The sequence below is a fragment of the Megalobrama amblycephala genome, linkage group LG23 (assembly GCF_018812025.1).
Source record: "Megalobrama amblycephala isolate DHTTF-2021 linkage group LG23, ASM1881202v1, whole genome shotgun sequence".
In the NCBI taxonomy this organism is placed as follows: Eukaryota; Metazoa; Chordata; class Actinopteri; order Cypriniformes; family Xenocyprididae; genus Megalobrama; species Megalobrama amblycephala.
Genome location: NC_063066.1, coordinates 468,315 through 491,309, shown reverse-complemented (window position 1 = coordinate 491,309; position 22,995 = coordinate 468,315). Strand labels below are relative to the sequence as shown.

General features: G+C 35.7%; 1 protein-coding gene and 1 long non-coding RNA gene across 5 annotated transcripts in view; one reads left to right on the top strand and one right to left on the bottom strand.

Annotated features, from left to right (window-relative positions):
- fgfrl1a (fibroblast growth factor receptor like 1a) overlaps nt 1-22,995 on the top strand; it is a 147,184-nt gene that overhangs the window by 52,043 nt on the left and 72,146 nt on the right. The window lies entirely within an intron of this gene.
- LOC125259430 lies at nt 9,832-22,601 on the bottom strand. The gene is made up of 6 exons (XR_007182803.1): nt 14,011-22,601; nt 13,256-13,288; nt 13,011-13,151; nt 12,795-12,904; nt 12,596-12,702; nt 9,832-12,470 (listed from the first exon to the last, which is right to left on the bottom strand). It is a non-coding gene; the product is annotated as an uncharacterized LOC125259430 (long non-coding RNA).

The following is a 22,995-nucleotide window of genomic DNA, read 5'->3' as shown; positions in this document are numbered from 1 at the left end:
AAATTTCACTTTGCTACAATGTAAAGTAGTGAGTGTACAGCTTGTATAACAGTGTAAATTTGCTGTCCCCTCAAAATAACTCAACACACAGCCATTAATGCCTAAACTGCTGGCCACAAAAGTGAGTACACCACTAAGTGAAAATGTCCAAATTGGGCCCAAAGTGTCAATATTTTGTGTGGCCACCATTATTTTCCAGCACTACCTTAACCCTCTGGAGTCTGAGGCTGATTTGGGGCTTGGAGAAGTTTTGACATGCCCTGACATTTGTGCTTTTTTCAGTTGTTCATAAACATATAAATGACAAAAGTGTCATTACACTGTATTCAGCACAAACTAGGCTAGTCAAGTCAAGTCAAGTCAAATTTATTTATATAGCGCTTTTACAATTGGTAATTGTTTCAAAGCAGCTTTACATATTAGACGCACAGAAAAAAAGGGAAGTGGTTAAAAATAAGCTGTACAAACAAGCGTGGTAATATGTAACATATACAAGATGGTGCTACATTAAGCCAATGTCGGCTGACTCCCAGGGGTGGAAAAAACCCCCTAGGAGAAAACCCAGCGTGGGAAAAAAGTCCTAGGAGGGAAAAAACCCCTTGGAAGATATATATAATATATGTAAATGGATATGGAGATCAAAATCTGAATTATACATTTTTATTATAGAGATTAAAAATAGATTATATATATATATTTGTAAGCGGATACGGGGATTTAAAAATCTATGCAGCCAGAACTGGATTTGTAGGCCCATTGTCTTCTGGGCTGCGTTGTAGTCAGGTCCAGACACAGGTTCTCCATCTGATCTGGATACGGCCTGGATCCAGCACCCGGAAAACCTCGGGATAAGCAGAGAGACAGATATTAGCGTAGATGCCATTCTTATTCTGATGTACAGGTATATCTAGTGTTATAGGAAATGTTCTCGGTTCCGGCCGACCTAATTATTGCAGCGTAACAATCCTTTAACGGATTTGAAAAATGTTAATGTATTGATAATGTGTTATGTGTATGCAAGAGCAAAGAGATGTGTTTTTAGTCTAGATTTAAACTGACAGAGTGTGTCTGCTTCCCGAACAATGCTAGGAAGATTGTTCCAGAGTTTAGGTGCTAAATAGGAAAAGGATCTGCCGCCTTCAGTTGATTTTGATATTCTGGGTATTATCAACTGGCCTGAATTCTGAGATCGCAATAAACGTGAAGGACTATAATGCATTAAGAGCTCACTTAGGTACTGGGGAGCTAAACCATTTAGTGCTTTATAAGTAAGTAGCAAGATTTTAAAATCTATACGATGTTTAATAGGGAGCCAATGTAATGTTGACAGAACTGGGCTAATATGGTCATACTTTCTGGTTCTAGTAAGAACTCTAGCTGCCGCATTTTGGACCAACTGTAGTCTGTTTAAAAGCCGAGCAGAACAACCACCCAGTAGAGCATTACAGTAATCTAGTCTTGAGGTCATGAATGCATGAATCAACTGTTCCGCATTTGTCATTGAGAGCATATGTCGTAATTTAGATATATTTTTTAGATGGAAGAAGGCGGTTTTACAGATACTAGAAACATGACTTTCAAATGAAAGATTGGTATCGAAGAGCACACCCAAGTTCCTAACTGAGGACGAAGATTTAATGGAGCACCCGTCAAGTGTTAGAGAGTATTCAAGGTTTTTTCGTGAGGAAGTTTTTGGTCCAAAGATTAGGATATCAGTTTTTTCTGAATTTAATAATAAGAAATTTCTTGTCATCCAGTTTTTAATGTCAGCTATGCATTCTGTTAGTTTTGTGAATTTGTAGGTTTCGTCAGGGCGCGAGGAAATATAGAGCTGAGTATCGTCAGCGTAGCAGTGAAAACTAACACCATGCTTCCTAATTATCTCTCCTAAGGGCAGCATGTACAGAGTGAAAAGCAACGGTCCTAGTACTGAGCCTTGTGGTACTCCATACTGAACCTGTGATCGATACGACATCTCTTCATTAATTATTACAGACTGATAACGGTCAGATAAGTACGATTTGAACCATGCCAAAGCAATTCCACTAATGCCAATATAGTTTTCAAGTCTTTTTAAAAGAATGTTGTGATCGATAGTGTCAAAAGCAGCACTGAGATCTAATAACACTAATAGAGAAATACAGCCACGATCGGATGATAAGAGTAGATCGTTTGTAACTCTAACGAGAGCAGTCTCAGTACTATGGTACGGTCTAAATCCTGACTGGAAATCCTCACAGATTCCATTTCTTTCTAAAAAGGAACACAGTTGTGATGAAACTGCCTTTTCTAGTATCTTTGACAGAAAAGGTAGATTCGAGATTGGCCTGTAATTTACTAAATCTCTCGGATCTAGTTGAGGTTTTTTAATAAGAGGTTTAATAATAGCCTGCTTAAAGGTTTTTGGCACGTATCCTAGTGTTAACGATGAATTAATTATATCAAGAAGTGGACCTACGACCTCTGGAAGCATTTCTTTCAGTAGTTTAGTCGGCATTGGGTCTAACATACATGTCGTTGATTTTGATGATTTGATAAGTTTAGATAATTCTTCCTCTCCTATAGCGGCGAATGATTCTAGTTTTACCTCAGGGACACTACAGTGCACTGTCTGAAGCGAAACTGTAGACGGTTGCATGTTTTTAATTTTCTCTCTAATATTATCAATCTTGCAAGTAAAGAAATTCATAAATTCATTACTGCTGTGCTCTATGGAAACGTCAGCAGTTGAATCTCTGTTTCTAGTTAATTTAGCCACTGTGTCAAATAAATACCTAGGATTATGTTTGTTTTCTATTAAGAGATTTGAAAAATAAGTAGATCTAGCATTTCTTATAGCCGTTCTGTACTCAATCATTTTTTCTTTCCATGAAAGGCGAAAAACTTCTAGTTTTGTTTTCTTCCAACTACGTTCAGCTTTTCTAACAGCTCGTTTTAGAGCCCGAGTGTGCTCATCATACCACGGCGTTGGATTAGTTTCCTTAATCTTCTTTAGACGTAAAGGAGCGACTGCATCTAATGTGCTGGAAAAGAGAGAGCCAATAGTTTCTGTTGCAGCATCGAGTTCTTCTAAGTTGTCAGGTATACTAAGGCGATGAAATTGCTCGGGGAGATTATTTATAAAGCAATCTTTAGTGGTAGACGTGATGGTTCTACAATATTTATGGCTGGGTGGTGGTTTTGTAGCCTTGGCTAATTGTATTATACACGAGACTAAATAATGATCTGATATATCATCGCTCTGCGGTAGGATTTCAACAGCATCAATATCAATTCCATGCGACAGTATTAGATCTAAGGTATGATTACGACAATGAGTGGGTCCTGACACGTGTTGTCTAACTCCAATAGAGTTTAAAATGTCTGCAAATGCCAATCCAAATGCGTCTTTATTATTATCTACATGGATATTAAAATCACCAACAACAAGGACTTTATCCGCAGCCAGTACTAACTCTGATAGAAAATCAGCAAATTCTTTGATAAAGTCAGTATGGTGCCCTGGTGGCCTGTATACAGTAGCCAGCACAAATGTCAACTTACATAATGTTACATAAAGCACCATCACTTCAAAGGAATTATATTTGAAATTCTTTTGAATGATTCTGAATATATTACTATAAATTACAGCAACACCTCCCCCTTTGCCTTTCTGTCGAGGATTGTGTCGATAATCATAACCTTGAGGACTAGATTCATTTAAAGTAATGTAATCGTCTGGTTTTAGCCAGGTTTCTGTCAAACACAGCAAGTCTAGTTTATTGTCTGTGATAATTTCATTTACAATAAGTGCTTTTGAAGAAATAGATCTAATATTCAGTAACCCAAGCTTTATCATTTGTTTATCTGATTTATCTGTGATTTTCATTTTTTGAACATCAATTAAATTTTTACCCTTAAAAGGTTTCGGAAGTTTTTTGTATTTACTAGTTCGAGGTACAGACACAGTCTCTATGTGATAATATCTAGGTGAAAGAGTTTCTATGTGCTGTGAATTATCTGAGTTCTGTGACGTGAGGCGGCTAGCAGACGGTCGGTTTAGCCAGTTTGTCTGCGTCCTGATCTGGGCCCTGGTTTGTCATGGTTTAGCTCTAAGACTAAGGCTACAATAATATGTGAGGAACATGTATGTACATGTTTGTATTTTTGAAGGAATAATGTTTATGCGTGGTTATTGAAAAAACAAAAACTTAAGTCACTGAAATAAGGCCAAAAAAGTATATTAAATCTATGTTCACAAGACTTTTGGGTATTGGAGGTTGTAGACTAGAGTTTTTGCTTCAGAATTATGTAAAAATTATGCTGCCTACTCCTTCATATAAAACAATATATTGATTTAGTTTTTGTAAGACACTTTTTGTCAAGAAACACAGTATGCATGGGGGCGTGAATCTGCATGAATAATGGGCCATTTACACCTGAGAAGACAAAGGAACCACATAGTAATGACCTGAAATTACTTGCATATTAATGAGGCCTATCAGTCAGGTAGGCTGTGAAAATAACCCTCTGTAATAATGTCTCAGCTCATCATAAACAGCAATACTGTGAAATATTATTACAATTTACAATAATGGTATTCTGTTATATTCTTTAAAATATAATGTATTTCTGTGGTGCAAAGTGTCTGAACAATTATGTTACCTCTATGGCATTTCATATAGGCTTTTAGCTTAAAAGCATGCACATTTGGAGAAATATTGATGGATTCTTATATATTTATGTCAATTTTCTATACTGAGAAATAATATTTATTGTCATCACTACGAGTGCTGGATACTGTGTTTTTAATTCATACTTGCAGCCGGAGGGCGCTCTTTACACCTTTAGTCCACAAATTCATAATATAAAGAAGAAAAGGAACTAGGAACTAATGGCATGTCTTCTAGAGATCGCTAACCATTGCTTTAACATCCAAATAAACACTTTTCAAGACAATAAATACACGATTGAGACGATGAATGCATGTATTGCCTCTGAATTTGCGTCTGAATAGCGCTGGCTCCGTGGGCGTGGCCGCATTAGCGATAATGAGCTGAATCACAGACTTCGCTGCTCTCTTTTCATACAGATTACTAAACCGTGTTTGTTTTCGATTTAAAACCGACATTTCAACATTTCTTTAGACGTAATTCTCTTTTTTTTTTTTTGTCATTAGTATGCATAATTACAGTTCATTTTCGGAACTATAATGACTTCGTTCAGAGGGAGAGGAGAGATCACGCATCATGTTAGTTTTCTTAATTTTACAAAAAGCACAACATTGTGTTTTTACTCTGAGTGACATAAAAGAAGATATTCTATAGTTTCAATTGATATATTCTTATGTCTTTGACAAGAAATACGGAGATTTTAAGTATGTTTTGCTGCAATGTGAAAAAAAACCTGCAAAACGCGCCGGCGCGTTTTCAGACCTCAGGGAGTTAACCCTCTTGGCATGGAGTTCACCAGAGCTTCACAGGTTGCCACTGGAGTTCTCTTCCATTCCATATGAATCACAGAGCTAGTGGATGTTAGATCATGCTCTGCTCATTCATGGTTCCCTCAATGAATTAGCTCCCCAGTACTGGCAGCACTAGAGCCCCGACCATAACACTCCCACCAATGCTTGACTATAGGCAAGACACACTTGTTTTTACTCCTCACCTTTTGCCGCCACACACGCTTGACACCATCTGAACCAAATAGTTTATCTTGTCTCATCAGACCACAGGACATGGTTCCAGTAATCCAGTCCTTAGTCTGCTTGTCTTCAGCAAACTGTTTGTGGGCTTTGTTGTGCATCGTCTTTAGAAGAGGCTTCCTTCTGGGACGACAGCCATCTAGAACAATTTGATGCAGTGTGCGGCGTATGGTCTGAGCACTGACAGGTTGACCCCCCACCCCCACCCCTTCAACCTCTGCAGCAATGCTGGCAGCACTCATACGTCTGTTTCCCAAACACAACTTCTGGATATGACACTAGGCACGTGCACTCAACTTCTTTGGTCGACCATGGGGAGGCCTGTTCTGAGTGAAACCTGTCCTGTTAAACTGCTGTATGGTCTTGACCACCGTGCTGCAGCTCAGTTTCAGGGTCTTGGCAATCTTCTTATAGCCTATGCCATCTTTATGTAGAGCAACAATTCTTTTTTTCAGATCCTCATAGAGTTCTTTGCCATGAGGTGCCATGTTGAACTTCCAGTGACCAGTATGAGAGAGTGAGAGTGATAACACCAAATTTAACATACCTGCTCCCCATTCACACCTGAGAGCTTGTAACACTAATGAGTCACATGACACCGGGGAGAGAAAATAGCTAATTGGGCCCAATTTGGACATTTTCACTTAGGGGTGTACTCACTTTTGTGGCCAGCGGTTTAGACATTAACTCCCTCTGGTCGGTGGTCACGCCGGCGATACCACCTCATTTTTTTTCTTACCAGTGTGAAAGAGACTCAAAATACTCTGTCAATGTTGCACATGCAATTAAGAGTTATACACCATTTTAATCTGTGGAATATCTTCTTTTATTTGTGTACATTCAGAGTAAAAACAAAATGTGCTTTTTGTAAAATAAAGAAAACTAACATGATGCGTGATCTCTCGTCTCCCTCTGAACAAAGTCCAATCTGATGGTTCTTAGAAAATGAAGTGTAACTTAGTGAATACTAATCACAAAAAATTAGACTTATGTCTAAAGAAACATTGAAATGTCAGGTTTTAAATTGTGTAAGTCAAATCAAAAACAAAAATTATCTGTTTATTCAATTCAATTAAATTCACATTTATTTGTATAGCGCTTTTCACGATACATATCATTTCAAAGCAGCTTTACAGAGAATGCATGTCAACATCACAATTTAAGAATGCAGTTAGCAAATAATGTAATAATTTAGGCAATTAATTTACAATCACTGTTAGCAGTTTAACTGAAGGTAGAAGCAATGAGCTCCTGGAAAAATGAATTACATTAACAATAATTAGGGTATAGAAATTGGGCAATGTGCACGTTGATCCAGATGATTGCGTCTTCTGAAGTCCTCACAGGAGTTGGCGCCGTCTCTTCATAGGTGTTGGTCATCTGAGGTCTTCTTAAGAGGCTGGATCCAAACTGAAGCTGATGTCCTCTCTAGTCAGCGTAGCTGCTGTTCATAACATTAAGCAAAGATAGTCATGTGCAATTGATCTGATATGAGATACATTATGTGAATGCTTGACTAAAGAGATGCGTCTTTAATCTAGATTTAAACTGGGTGAGCGAGTCTGAGCCCCTAACATTATCAGGAAGGCTATTCCAGAGTTTCGGAGCCAAATGTGAAAACACTCTCCCTCCTTTAGTGAACTTAGATATCCTAGGTACAACCAGAAGTCCAGAGTTTTGTGATCTTAAAGAGCGTGAAGGATTGTAGGGCAATAGAAGATCGGTTAAGTACACAGGAGCTAAACCATTTAGAGCCTTATAGGTCATTAGCAATACTTTATAATCGATACGGAACTTAATGGGTAACCAGTGTAGAGATGATAAGATTGGTGATATATGATCATATTTTCTTGACCTGGTAAGAACTCTAGCAGCTGCATTTTGTACTAATTGTAGCTTATTTATTGAGGAAGCAGGACAACCAGCTAATAATGCATTACAGTAATCTAGTCGAGACGTCATGAAAGCATGAACTAACTTTTCTGCATCAGAAATAGATAACATATTCTGTATCTTAGCAATGTTTCTGAGGTGGAAGAAGGCTGATTTTGTAACATGAAATATGATTTTCAAAGGACAAGTTGCTGTCTATTATAACACCCTGGGGCCTCATTTATAAAACTTTGCGTAGATTTCATCCTAAAAGTGTACGTACGTGCAAAAGCTAAATTCTGCGTACGTACAAAAATATTCAGATTTATAAAACCATGCGTATGCCAGAAGCTGCGCACAAATCCCTTTATAAATCCCAGTCAGTGGAAGATTGTGCGTACGTGCATCTCCACCCTGTCTCCTCCCCGAAATCACCATATATGGAGCTTATGACGCCTAGTTTTACTATAACCTCATCTGCATATCATTTCCATGCATGTTCCCATCCACGTGACACAATGGTTAACACCGTCAAAGGTACAAGAAATTGGAAAATATTAGATATGGACTAAAAATGCCATTTGTGCAATACACTACAGTGATGTTTCATTCATTTCCACTGACCAAATAGTATTTTAATAGTTTTAAACAATTCAAATCAAATTTATGCAGTTTTACTGATAAGGTGAATACATCTTTTAGGATGTTTATAGGCTATTTTTAGTAGAAACAGATCAGCCTACATATTTATTGCAGTGTAAATACAACTGTCTGTCTCAGCGCGTCACTGACAAAGTATTTTAAAAAATTATATCCTTCAAATACAGTGGTAATTGTTTGAAGATCCTTCACACGACATCAACACCTCATGCAGCTGCGGTTATACAGTAAGCTATTATCATTGGATCTCTTCAAACTGGACAATGGACCACTCGACCACCGAATCCAGCAGTGTCTTCCATAATATCGAAGTTAAGTGTGCATCACTGATCGTTGTTCTCGCTAAAATATTTTGTCATAATAATTCCTCTTTAAACTAAACTGCAGATGTTGTGCTCATAGCGCTCCTCGCTGTCATTAAAGCAGCGTGTCACAGGAAAAGTGATCGAAAGTAGCACATCTAACTACTAAATTCATATAATTTTTGTTTAACTTCTCTGTAATGACCACGTAATGTAATTTCAGCGCTTATCGCCAATAGTGAAAGTGTAATATAAATGTGTATATCAAAATGAAAACGTGAGTTTCCATGCGAGTTTAAATCATTCTTTTATTTATTTAAACTGTTATTGTGAACATGCACTGTATTTATGATTATGATTCATAATGAGGATTTAAAGTGGTTTTCCTTCATCTGCCATCAGTCCCTCAGCTCACCATCGGTGTCGCCAATTCCCTTTGTCTCCAGAATGTGCGTACGCACGGCTCAAAGTTTGCTTAAAGGTGCGCACATTCTCCCGTCAAGTTTGTTTTTTATAGATCACAACCTTTGCGTGGGAACTGGCGTACACACGTTTCCAGCCCCGTTTTGTGCGTATGCACGCTTTAGAAATGAGACCCCTGGTCTTTAACTGTCGAGGATGGAGTAACAGTACGTCCTTCTAAATGCAGATTGTAGTTGGCCCAATAAGTAATACTTCAGTCTTATCTGAATTTAATAGAAGAAAATTACTAGTCATCCAATGTTTTACTTCTTTAACACACTCTGTCAGATTGGATAATTTAGAGATTTCATCCGGTTGTGTTGAAATATATAACTGAGTATCATCGGCATAGCAGTGGAAACTGATTCCATGTTTTCTTATAATATTGCCGAGTGGCAGCATGTATATTGAAAATAGCAGAGGGCCTTACACAGATCCTTGTGGCACTCCATAGTTTACTATCGTTATCTTAGATTTTTCCCCTATAGGTATGACCTAAACCACCGTAATGCCTGGCCCTGAATACCAGTGTAATTTTGTAGTCGATCTAGGAGTATTTTATGATCTATAGTGTTGAACGCAGCACTGAGATCAAGAAACACTAGTATTGAGACACAGCCTTGGTCAGAAGCTAGAAGTAAGTCGTTTGTAATTTTAACGAGCGCAGTTTCTGTGCTATGATGAGATCTGAATCCTGACTGAAATTTTTCATAGATAGCGTTTTTTGCAAGAAGGAGCACAATTGGGCAAACACCACTTTTTCTAGTATTTTAGACATAAATGGAAGATTTGAAATGGGTCTGTAATTTGCTAATATTTATGTAATCTGTATGAAAAGAGACACATGTCAGACGCCCGTGATTCAGCTCATTATCGGCCACTAATGCGGCCACGCCCACGGAGGGAGCGCTATTCAGACGCAAATTCTGAGGCAATACATGCATACATCGTCTCAATCGTGTATTTGAAAAGTGAGATACTGTATGTGCTTGACACATTTGATTTTATGCATTTGGCTTGTTTGATTTAAACAAAATATTCCTGCTTAAATACAACTTAATGAATATAAAGGCCTAAGAAATGTCAACTAGTACAGAAAATAGTTTCAGCTTGTCTCAGGTCACCCAAAAATGAAAATTCTGTCCTCATGTCATTCCAAACATTCATTCGTTGTGTTCTATATATGCATGTTGATGTGCGATGTTTATAAATAAATAAAAGCCTAAATTAAATCAGTTTGTTATATAAAGCGATTGTGTCTCTTCAGAAGACTTTGATCAAACTGCTCAATTCATATGGATTATTGTTACAATGTCTACATAACTTTTTGAAACTTGAAAACGTTCATTACATAGACTTTCAATGGATATACAAAAAAAAAAAAATCATAAAAAAATGTGTGTTTCAAAGATGAATAAAAGTCATACAGATGACTTTTGGAACAACGTGAGGGTGTGTAAACAAAATAATTTTCTGTTTTTTGGTGAACTATCACTTTCATGGATTTAAAATCTACTCAGATTTATTGGAGGGTTTGAAAAGTAGAAATGTAAAAATCTGTTAAAGCACTTATAAAAAATATTATTATTTGATCTCTAAATTTGTTTAAATCAACCTTTTTGAGGTGCAACAACCTTTCTAGGAGGATATGGTTTTACGTTACCCACATAATTCCTGCGAGTGTTTTGCTTTGTTTTTAAGGGCAATTCCACGCAAAGGTTTTTACCATGAAAAAAAAATTTTACCAAAAGAACAAAAAGCTTTTTAAATTGTCCATTTAGGTCTGTAATATACTGTATTAATGTGCTCTAACAGAAATTTTAGGAAAATTGTCTTGTTTATCCACACTCAAAAAAATATTTAACCCCAAAAATTAAAACTTATGTAATTCAATTGCATATAAAATTTCCATCCTTTTCAATCACATAAATCCAATGTAAAAAAGTTAACTTTTACTTAAGCTTCCTCATCATGTTCGGTTGACTTGAATTAATTAAATAAAGGTTATGTTAACTAATAAACTGCAATTTAAGCTTGTGTAATACATAAAACTTATTCTTTTAATATAACTTATTCTTACTTGCTTTATATAACTACCTTAAATTAATTTATTTATATTAAATAAATGGTCAAACACATGTTACATTCATAAAAATTTATTGTCTCAATTGCTGCAGGAATAATAAGAAACATCCAATCTGACAAAAAATAGAACATAATGCAGTATTTCACAAGTTAAGACAACTGTTTACAGCAGTTTTGTGCTTTCTCCGAAACTAACACAATGGTTATGGCTCCTTGTTTGACTTTTTAGTTTAAGTCTGTGTGCCAAAAAGTTCATAGATCAACAAGGAACCAAATTTCAACATCAAGCATTATTTTCATATATTCAAGGTAACATTGGGATCTCTCTGCATAGTATGGTAGTCAGTTTGTGCTTTTGCTTGGGACACTTGGGGAAAAAAGAAAAGCAATTTGAGGGATTATATTTGACTTTACATATAACAGGTTTTCTGTTATCTGTCACATTTCAGCATTTAGACATTCAGCAGCCCAAGTGTCCTACTCACAAGTTAACTTCCTGGACAAGGAATAGCACAAGGGCTAACATCTCTGTTAAAGGGTTAGTTCACCCAAAAATTTAATTTCTTTCATTAATTACTCACCCTAATTTTGCTCCAAACCCCTAAGACGTTCATTAATCTTCAGAACACAAATTAAGATATTATGTGTGTACAACCTCAGCTGCGTAGGAGCATGACATAAAAGGGAAGAAAGTCGTTTTTTTGTTTTGTTTTTTGCGCTCAAATAGTATTCTTGTCACTTCATAACATTAAGGTTGAACCACTGCAGTCACATTGACTATTTTAACAATGTCTTTACTACCTTTCTGGGCCTTGAAAGTGGTAGTTGTGTTGCAGTCTATCTGAGGTCAGATAGCTCACGGATTTAATCAAAAATAACCTAATTTGTGTTCCAAAGATGAACAAAGGTCTTACAGGTGTGGAACGACATGAGGGTGAGTAATTAATGACAGAAATTTCATTTTTAGGTGAACTAACCCTTTAAAAATATCAGAGTTTGAGGAAGCCATAAGGTGCATTAGATGTAGTCTCTTGATTTGAGTTAGTGTCATTGGTTCATAGTGTCATTGATCATAGTCTTCAATTCAATGTTTCTTAGGTTTCAAAGTTTCTAAGTCCTTCCAGTGGATCGAAACATCTGTGTGATGTCCTAAAATCTAAATTCATCAGTACCTTCTGGAAGAATTCAAAAGTGAATTTGAGACTCGGAGCATAGCTTGATTGTGTAGATCAATCCAAACAGCAAACAGCATCCAAAGGAAAAACTCCTAAGTGTTGTAGTAGTTTTAAACCCTCTGTTGCTACGCCAACATCCACTGGCTCATCCTCAGCGCTTTCTTTAAGGGTCACAAAAGGGCCCAGAGTGGTCTCAGAAATTCCTCCCTCAGTTCCTTCAGGATTGCAGTCCTAAGCAAGTAAATGAACAAATGAATAAATATATAACACCTTGTTTAGTTTCACTGAAATATTGGCAGCACACAGCAATATACTGTATGTGTAGGTCATTACAGAAAAATATATACAGTACAAACCTGGAATTCTGGAAGAATTCTGGAGAACTGGAAGTGTTGTAATGTCCCCATTGAGATACACACACAGACTCTTTATGACAGTCTCATTTGAAGTGTATATCTTCGCACTGAAACATATGACACAATATTAAAAACAGTGAATGATTATAGTTCAATCTTTGTAATTAGTTCCAAAGAACGGTAACGCAATTTACCACACCTTGTCTGCAACTGCAATGTGTGTGATATCTTTTGTCAGTGTATCTGTCCAGCTGCTATGAACATTGACAGAAGTGGCACAGTCGTTATCCGCATTAATTCCGCTTTTATCTGAGAGTAAAAAAGGAAGAAGGAAGAGATGGAGGCCTACTGTAGAGGAAACTATAGTAATTTACAAAAAAAATCTAATGTAAATGTAAATAACAAAAACACTTACTTAATTTACTGTGAACAGGTTGACTGAATCTCTCCTCAAAATGTCCAAATTTAATCTTAGAATGTTTCAATTACTTAAACATACTGGATAGTTCTGTGATGCTTCTTCCACACACTTTACGTTTCCACAAAACTCACATATCTGAAAGTCAAAAAACAGAAAATCGACATCAACAATTTTACAAAGAAATGAAACGAGTAAATTTTAGTTTTAATACAAGAAATATGAAAAAATATTACACATACCATAATTGAGTTATTGTCCCACTGATGAGGTTTCTGAAATAGTAAAGATGACATACACTTTATTATTATTATTTATATATTTTTTATGAAATTACGACTTGAAAAGAATTCATGTTCCCTTTCATGGACACGACTTTTAACAGGATTTTTTTTTTTTTTTTTTGTTTATATACAGTTGAATGACAAACACACTCTGTCAATGTTTTGGTATATTTCAAAACTATATTTCAAGCAAAGTAAAATGCACATCGAGATGACAAAGCAGGTATTTATATATATATATATATATACACTTGTAAAAGTACACAGTCAGTTGAATACATATCTCGAAATGATCAAATTTACAAATACTTGTAAGACAATATAATATATAGATAACGTATTCATTAACGTAGATAACGTATAAGTTACAATAATGAAGTGTGTTTGAGCAACGTTTTGGCTTATTTGCAAAGCAAAACGTTAGCAAAGAACGCTGAAATGACGAATCTATAATTATAATAATAACTCGTAATCCATCTAAATGCGAATATGATGCACGGTGCACCGTCAAGTCGACAGCATAACGTTATCTTAAAATGATCACAGTTACATATATTACTCCTTTTACAGATGAGAAGACCTAAAATAAAAGTTAATAACGGTCAATTCGCGTTAGCAAAAATGCGCCTTCACGCTAAAACTAAGAAAACAAGATAGAATAAACATAAAAATGGTTATTGTTTAAGTTTAAATCGTTAATAAACATATCTTACCTTGTAAAACATCCACATCTATTCATCCAAATCCTCCTTTTCGCTGAGTCAGACAGTAGATCGCCATTGCGCCTTCAGATGTTGTTTTTTGAACTCAGACTTCAGTGAGCATGCGCAACACTTGCATTTGCGCCTTATGGCAACAAATTAAGTATAGTTTATGTAATTTGATCAGGTTGGTCTTGTATCCATTTCATTCATGTTGTATAAAAGTAATTTGGAGTAATAATAGGTATTTTTATTAGTTTTTAAATATGTTTTATTAGATTTTTTTGCTTAATTTCAAATAGTGGCAAGAATCATTTTTTTGAGTGCACAATTTATGAGGTAAGCAACCATGCTTTACATTTTCAACCAACCATATTTCATGCTTTCAAAAAAAGGATCAAAGACCCCCCTTTTTTAAACTTTATTTTAACAGTAAGCATTGTGTAGAAAGATGGAGGCATCCCTGAGAAATAAATATACTCATTTTGTCATAACAGCACTGCCTGTTGAATTTATAAGGGCTGGAATAAAGAGGTCAAGACGCTTCAGTGCTCTATCACGTCTGTAACATTTTAAAGATTAAGTTTATGTCATATAACAATTATAAATGCAAATAACTTGAAACTTTATATGCAAAGCTAAATTATGTTTATGCTTATTAGGATCAACAGTTCATCTCACTACTTTGCTCTGAACATCTGAACATCCGGCTTCATATTAAATCATATGACTTTGCTTCTTTATATTGCTATGATCTGTTTCAGGCCGTACCGTATATATCAGAATATATCCAATAGTCGCAAAACTCTTTGTGCTTTGTTAGTTTTAATATGAAAAAGGTTCAACTTTTAAATTTAGTCGATTTTAAACCAAAATTTAAACAATAGATGTCTCGCTTTAATAACCTACAGCACATGACAGATTAGCTACTGCAGCGCCTGTAAGCGGCAGATCAAGCAGATCTGGCGCACATGAACCAATCTTCTGTCCCTCTTGCCAGTTACAGGACGAAATATGAACATCAAAAGTTAGGTCTATATTATACAGTACAACTTATATAAAAAAAGCAGTTTTCTGGGCTGCTTTCGACCGGTCACGTCCGTAACGTTGTTTTTTCCTCATAAATGGGAACACAAAAAATGAAATAAAATGAATTTTATGTTCTGTGGAGAGCCAACCCTTCTTCATTCGATGGGCAGTATTACTTTTGGTTCGCGCAATGTAAGTCACAGAATTCCTAAAAAATTTGTCACCCAAAACTTAACATAATGCATGTATATTTCCCTCATCTAAAATATAAAACAATTATATAGACTGACATTTTTCTAATGTTGGGACTCCTTTAGTAAGGGATTATGAATATATAAATAGACGGTTCAATATGTTGGTATTAAATGCATTCTTTGAGCGTTTATATTTCAAGTTTTGACTCCAAATGCCCTTAAAAGTGTTTTATGCATATGTGACATTCGCTCATTGGAAACTTATGCTGTATCTGACTTAGAATCGTCCTTTAACCCTCTTGGCCCTGAGGTGTTTTCTGGGCCCTGAAGGTGTTTTGACATGCCCTGACATTTGTGCTTATTTCTGTTACTTTTAACATTTTCATGGGTAAAGTCTGTTTACACTGTATTAAACACAAACTCTGCTACAATAATATGTGAGCAGCATGTATGTAAAAGTTTGTAGTTTCGATAAAATTGTTTATGCATGTTTTGTGAAAAAAAAAAAAAAATTAAGTCACTGAAATAAAGCCATAAAACCCATACTGAATATTTTTTCACAAGAATTTTGAAAAATCTAAGATGTAGTCTAGAATTTTTGCTTCAAAGCGGTGTGAAAATCATCCTTCCCACTCATTCACATAAAACAATATACTGATTTGTATATCAATATACTGAATATATTGATTTGTAAGACATGTTTTGTGTCAGGAGGCTGTATGCGGGGATGGTGTGAACGATCATGAATAATGATGTTTCACACCTGGGATCGCACAGACCCTTCCCTAATGGCAGCTGAAAAACACCTTTCCTGTTCCTGTTCAATATACCTGTCATTTCCAAGGTGTTTGTTTTTTTCATTTTACAATGTTTGTGTACTGCAGCTTGAAGATGTTTGTACAGTGTTCACAGAGAAAAACAGTTTCAGTACGACTCATCAGCGGTATCTAGTTCCTGTAAAAAAACAACAACAAAACAACTATGAACATGCTGACATCAGAAACAACTAGGTCTGCGTCTAATTGTGGTTTTTCTGGTTAAAATTGTTTTTTGAGAAAAATTTTTTTATGTATGTTTAATTCATACTGGAAGTCGGAGGGCGTGCAGAAAGTTCAAATATGCCTCACAGAAGTAAAATTACGTGCCATTCAAGGATATCCATAGTACAACTATCACTATAGCTGAATAAAAAGAAGATAGAAACACTTTGACTTATTAAATATGAAAACAATAAACACAATTTGCGAGAGTATATGGTTTATCTGTGTTCTTCAAGCCGTCTTGTATATTTTCATAATAACTTTTTTAATGCAACTCTAATCAACAATGCATTCATTTTAGGGCTGTCACAATATCAGATTTTTCACGCCACAGTTATCTTGGCCAAAAGAATTCATGATATCGATATAGTGTGATATCTATAGAAACCTTGAAAAAAACCTAATGTTATCAGTCAAACTCATCTTTACTTTTGTCTTTTTCATTCTTTTTCATTCATTAAGTCAATGAATCACACCATTGCATACAACAACTATACTTAAGGGTAATCAGATACTGATAAACAACTGATAAACAAACAACTGATAAACACAAGGCACAATTATTTTTACTTTTTGCATTCTCTGTCTTTTAGCAAATTTTTATGAAGGAAGACAAGCATTTAGTTTATCTGATTTCAAGTTGGAGTAAAAAATATTGCCTGAATGTATCCCGAAGAACTGAAAAGCCTTTCTGATGAGGCAGAAGGTATATTGTTTTATAGTATTCTATATAGTGATAAAGGCTATGTAGATTAGCATAGCATTATAAATATACATTGTCTATAAATGTACATTGGCGAAAATAACCAAGATGGCTTGAACAAAGACAAACCATATACTGTCAAAATGGTGTGTTAATTCTCCATGTTAAATCATTCAAAACATCTCTATCTGCATTTTAAATGCACATTTCATACGGATTAAAAAAATCAGAGAGTAGCTTATTTCTTTTTGTTTTGAAGTGTCATTTGTCAAGTGTGAAGTAGTCATTTTAAACTTTCTATAGATATATTTCTCTTGTCTGTGAGGCAAGTATAGCCTATAAGCTGATTCGGTTCATTTATGAGACGCGCTCCAGTTCACGTGCAAGTGATCGCGCCAGCCCCTCCATTATATTGTCTGCTATATTTGCTGCTTATTTATTAAATCCAGGCAATTGGTTGATGAAACATTGATTCAAATTAAGATACAATTTATACAAAATGAAAATCACTTTAACGAAAGGTTTTCTACAAAATTTATTGAAGTGGTCAAAATCATGTCTGACCCACTCCATGTCTCCTGATATATTGCGCATCTTTTGATGTAGCTATCCTATCTTACTCGTGCTGTTCACTTTTAATAAACATAATATCATAATATCAACATAAATTAAATTAAAAAATAACATTATAATATTTAAAGATAAATATGAAACTAAAAGTGTTTTCACTCACATGCTCTGCTGTGTAGAGAATCTCCTCTGTCTTATCAGACAACATGATTTTGCACGGCAGTAGCAGCTGCACGCTCTGCATCTTCTTCTGTTTTATGTCAGATGGCAGCGTTAAGGTGCAATACCACCGCCTATTGTACTTTGGGATGTCAACCAGGTACTGCCACTGGATTATTTACGTGTCATATTATCATGTGTATAATTCATTCTAAATATTACGGTTATCACAATATATTGTCATACCCTTAATTAACACAATATCGATTTTTCATGTTTTAAATATCACGGTTAATCGTCAATACCGGTATATCGTGACACCCCTAATTAATTTATTAGAATACTTCAAAATAATATACTGTCTGTCCCATTATGTGATAAGAAGCCACTTCAGATCCCAAATGAAAATGATTTCAAACACTTATGATGTTATGAAGTGTGCGCGTTTTGCTTTTCAAATGCACATCATAAGTGACTCAAACTCACAGTGCTTACAGAGACCATTTACTCTATAAAAACATTATTGTTTACTTAGCACAATATAAACATACGTTTGAGAAGATATTCACAAACACTGTATTTCACTGTAAACACTGTCTAAACATTTTAACATGTTACAGTTTATGTAACAAAAACACTTTAATGTTAGTGGGAATAAATGACTTACCTCTGCTGGATATCAATCGCGTGCTTCTTCTTTTGAGGTAAATTCAAGGTAAACTCACAGCAGGTCTCCCAAACTCTGTGAGAAGCAAAGGAATGATGAAGCTAATGCTTTGTTTTGAGGTGGTGGGGGCATTTGCAGGTTGGCGTGCCTTGTACATGACCGCTGAAAGCGCACCCTGTTTATTTTCTTTATTTTACAGAAACAAGGTGTTGTTGTTATTGTGAGTGTACACAATTAAAAGTAGACCCTTTATATTTTATAATGATGTCTTACACTAATCTGTAGGGCCACAAATGATGGAGTATTTTAATTTCTTTCTGCTGTCATGAGGAAAAAATCCAGCAGAACTTGCCACCACATTCACCGGGCTCTGAGGGTTAATTTCCATAGCTCCAGAGCTGTTAATTTTGTGCATATTCACAATCCGTTTTCGGGAATTAATGGTGGAAAGCGAATACGATTAGCAATAAAACAGCCTCCTGTAAGACAGAGGAAGTGAAGGCAGGGAGAGGGGTATCTTACTCTATCACAGCCCGCTTCCTGAAGGTGAATACATTGGCACTCGATAGCTCAGACCTCTTGCGCTCCAAAGCACATCCTGTGCTCCTAACACGAGGCCAACCAAAATATTATTCCTTTCGCACCAAAGGGCCCTATCTAGCAGGCTCAAGGATAGATATTAATTCTTAAGAGAATGCTTTCTTTATGCCACTCGTCCTGGATAGGCTTTTTGGCAGAGAGCTGGAGTTAAGAGAGTATATGATGGAATGTTACTTGCGTTGGCCTCTTACCGAATCATTTTTCCCCCTCATTAGTCGACATTCCAGACGTGCATGTTGGGATACCTTAAGCTAACAGGCCGTAAAAGGGAAAGAGGGATATGGAAGACTGCAACTCGCTGAGAGTTCCCTGGTGCACAGAGACGAATGAGAGACCGGCCTCCGTATTGTATAGTGCTGCGACAGAAGGGAATGCGTTTATGTTGAATGGAGAAAACAGATTGCCTTTTAAAGAGTTTGACCTGCCGTTCCCCTCATTCACCAAGCTCGTTCCTCACAAATACTCTCACACACCCAATATTTATACAGATGTGCAGGCTTTTTAAAGTCCCTGCTGTTTAAATGTGAGACATAAATACCGTTACACCATGTGTCGTTTCTCTTTTCGGAGGGTGCTTTCCTGACCCTGGCATTGACTTTTGTGACTTTTGTGGAAGCCGTTGCATTAATCACAGCCATCTTTGGGCTGAAGAGAGAAGAGTTGGAAGGCAAACCGAGCGCTGCTTGTGAAAGTTCAGGTCCTTTATTTTCTCCCGCGCGCCTCTAATCTGTGAAACATGCAGTACTGTCGGTCTGTGAGGAGGAGAGGCCTCGGGACCGACCTGCGAACAGAAGACCCGGAGCGGGAGGGCCATAAATCTGCTCAAAGTGTGGGCGTACAGTCCTCCAAAAGAAGAATGAGATTTCAATCTGTGAAACGGCTCAGCAGTAAGATTTTACTCTGATGAGAAAGCCATTCGAACAGAGCAGGAGAACATGACTCTGGCTAGTTCCTGACTGTGACTAATTTCTTTTTCACACTTTTAGACATCATCCATCAACATGTCAACTACACACTGGTGTCTGTGGGACACACTAGTGTGCTGTAGTCAGGTTGGCTCCATACCTGTGCCAGTGACTCCTTCATGCTCCCACTGGGCACAACATCATATCAAAGCAATGTGAAACCAGGCATGAGATACATTTTTCACTAGAAGTCCCCTTTGATTCGACATCAAACAGTTTTGCTGTTACACTTCATGGACATTTGATATCTATCAGCATATAAAACCATTTAAAGAATTTCCTCGCTGCTCTTTTCCATACAGCAAATGCAGATGTTGATGATAGATGGTGTAGAGCTTCAAATATGGACAAAATATTGCACTTGTGCTCTATATTCCAAGGAATACTGATAATATTTACCACTACCAGCTTTAAGATCTCATTTGTTCTTAAGAATGAAAATTTGGCTTGGATTTCTGTGATTTATTCTACATTGTTGTAATAGTCTTGAAAGCATCTGTAAATATGTTAGCTAAATGTATGTACATACTATTCAGTAGTGTTTTGCATGGTATGGTTTCCAGCAAAAATATATTCATTAATTTACATATTTATATCATTTCCAATATATATCATTCTTTTGTGTAATGCAGAAAAATCCCTGAAGAACATTAAGTTCTTAAAACTGAAATTTAATTATTTAATTTAATTTTAATTATAATTATTTTAGTTGCTTATTTTAATGGATTCTCCTAGTTTTTTTTTTTTTTAATTTAAAGAAAAAACAGTTAAAAATGAATTGCTAAAAAAAAAAAAAAAAGATAATTCTTTTGTGGAATGCAGAGAGAGAGAGAGAGAGAGAGAGAGAGAAACAGAGTTCCCACAGTCTTGGAAAGCCAGGATATACAGTATGAGGAAGCCTAATTTTAAAAGTGTGATGCAATGGGCATTTTGTAATGAATATACATTTTCAATGCTATGCTAATATTTTATTGAGTAAAAATTACTTTTTAAAAACCCCTTAATCCTTAAAAAATACAATAAATCACAAACTAAAAATATCATGTAAATTCATTGGTTAGAAGGAATCTTGAAGAATTCATTCATTTCTTGAAACTTCTGGAATCCTGAAATATAATTATTTTTTAAAAAAATTTGCGAAAAAAAGTTGCAACCTTAACCTTCAGTTACACCATGTTTACACCATATCCTCATATTAACCTGACATATGGCTTCAGATGACTTTATGATTTTTTTTTTTTTTTTCAGACTCAACCTCTGTCATTCAGAGCTTCTCTTTCATCAGATTGTGGATTTAATTTGTTGAGATTGATTTGGAAATAATTATGTGTTGGATGAATGTCTAACAATGAGATAAAACACTCCTTCCTCTTTATTTATTCGAGTGATGGCTGCAATTACAGGCATGGTGTTTTTTAAGAAAAAAGATCTAATATCCTTCATGCTTATGGCTGCATGTTTAAGTCTGTTTCTTAAATTTTTCACCACAAGATCTTCTTAAGCCTAGTTTTGTGGTAGCTAAATGGAACCAATCTGGCATTAGCCTTATGTAAACAGCTATTAGAGTGACTCACACAGCCTTGAGAGAAACAAGCGCGGACAGTATTTGCAGACTCTGACCTTTCTAACCTCCTCGGAGCCACCAACTGAGGAGCGCTCAAACAATGCAGTACGCCAGTGAGACATGGCTGGCTGACAGGGAGCTGCGGTTAAAATTTCCCCGCAGACATAAACAGTGACAATATCAATTTCCTGTATTCGGTCTTTTAACGGGAGTAAGCAGGACTGTGCGTGGGCAGGGGGAAGCCTCGCTCTGCTCAGCCGGGCCAAGATGCTCTCAAGTTTTCACTTTACTTCAGTCCATCAGCCAGTATATAAGACTTACTGCGTGAACTGCTGAAAACCATTGAGGATTTTCAGAACAGAAAATTTGCCATGATGGACCAACGTTTCTTCCCTATTTTGACATATATGTTTGAGTTGAAACGGCTTCTTGAGCAAGAAAAAAGTAAAATGGCACTTGATTTGTTAATTGGGAGTTAATTAGATTGTAGAAAGTTGTTGTTTGCTAATTGCTTGATTGTTTCATGTGAGCGACAGGATGGGGAGGGATTGAAACTCATCTGGCCATTGGACAATCTTATTGTGCTGTTGTACACGTCATCAGAAAAGAGATTCCATAGCGAGCAGTCATTTAAATGTTTTTGATTAAAGATTATGAGGGAACACAACAGGTTTTCATGAGCATTGATCTTAAAGTTCTGTTAGCTTGTTTAGAACTTTGGTGCGCACAGAGGAACCACTTAATTCACTTTAAAAAGTCCAAAGTTTGGGTTCATGTGAACCTAATCTAACAGTGAACATTTTGAACAATGAACATTTGATTTTGTGTGGTGAATTTTGGTCTCTTTGACATTCATGTCATTTCAAAACATGGCCCAGTTTGTATGTACTGATGTAGTATGAAAGGTGATTTCAGATAGATTGAGAAAGTTTTTACTATATTTTTTGTAATTAAATGCTTCTGGTTGTTGACGAAAGGATCACATTATAAAATGTCCTTTCATTGTAGTAAAAATTTTAATAAAAAATTGTAGTAAAAATATATATTTTGTTATTTTTACTCTCGTGGAATGGAATTTAAATTTTATGAAAAAAATATTTGTCAGAATATAACAGACCAAACACTGCATTCATTAAAAATGTATGCACTAATTTTGTATTAAAGTATAAAATATATATCATTAACAAAATACAACTTTCATTTTGTAAATGTAACTCATAATATCATGTAAGTAACACTTTACAATAAGGTTTGATTTGTTAACTATAGTCAACTTCTAATGCATTTATTTATATTAGTTAATGTTAATTTCAAAATCTCATAAGGAAGCTATATAGGATGCACTTGAGTGAGATAATTAACCCGCTAACAAAGCACTTTGGTTTACCATAATTTTGTTTCTCCTGCTATTTCATCAGTAATTTATTAAGGAACAGGGTTTGAATTTTTGTCAAAGCCAGACAGTGCTCTACAATGACAGTAATTAACATCATCTTGTTTTCTGTA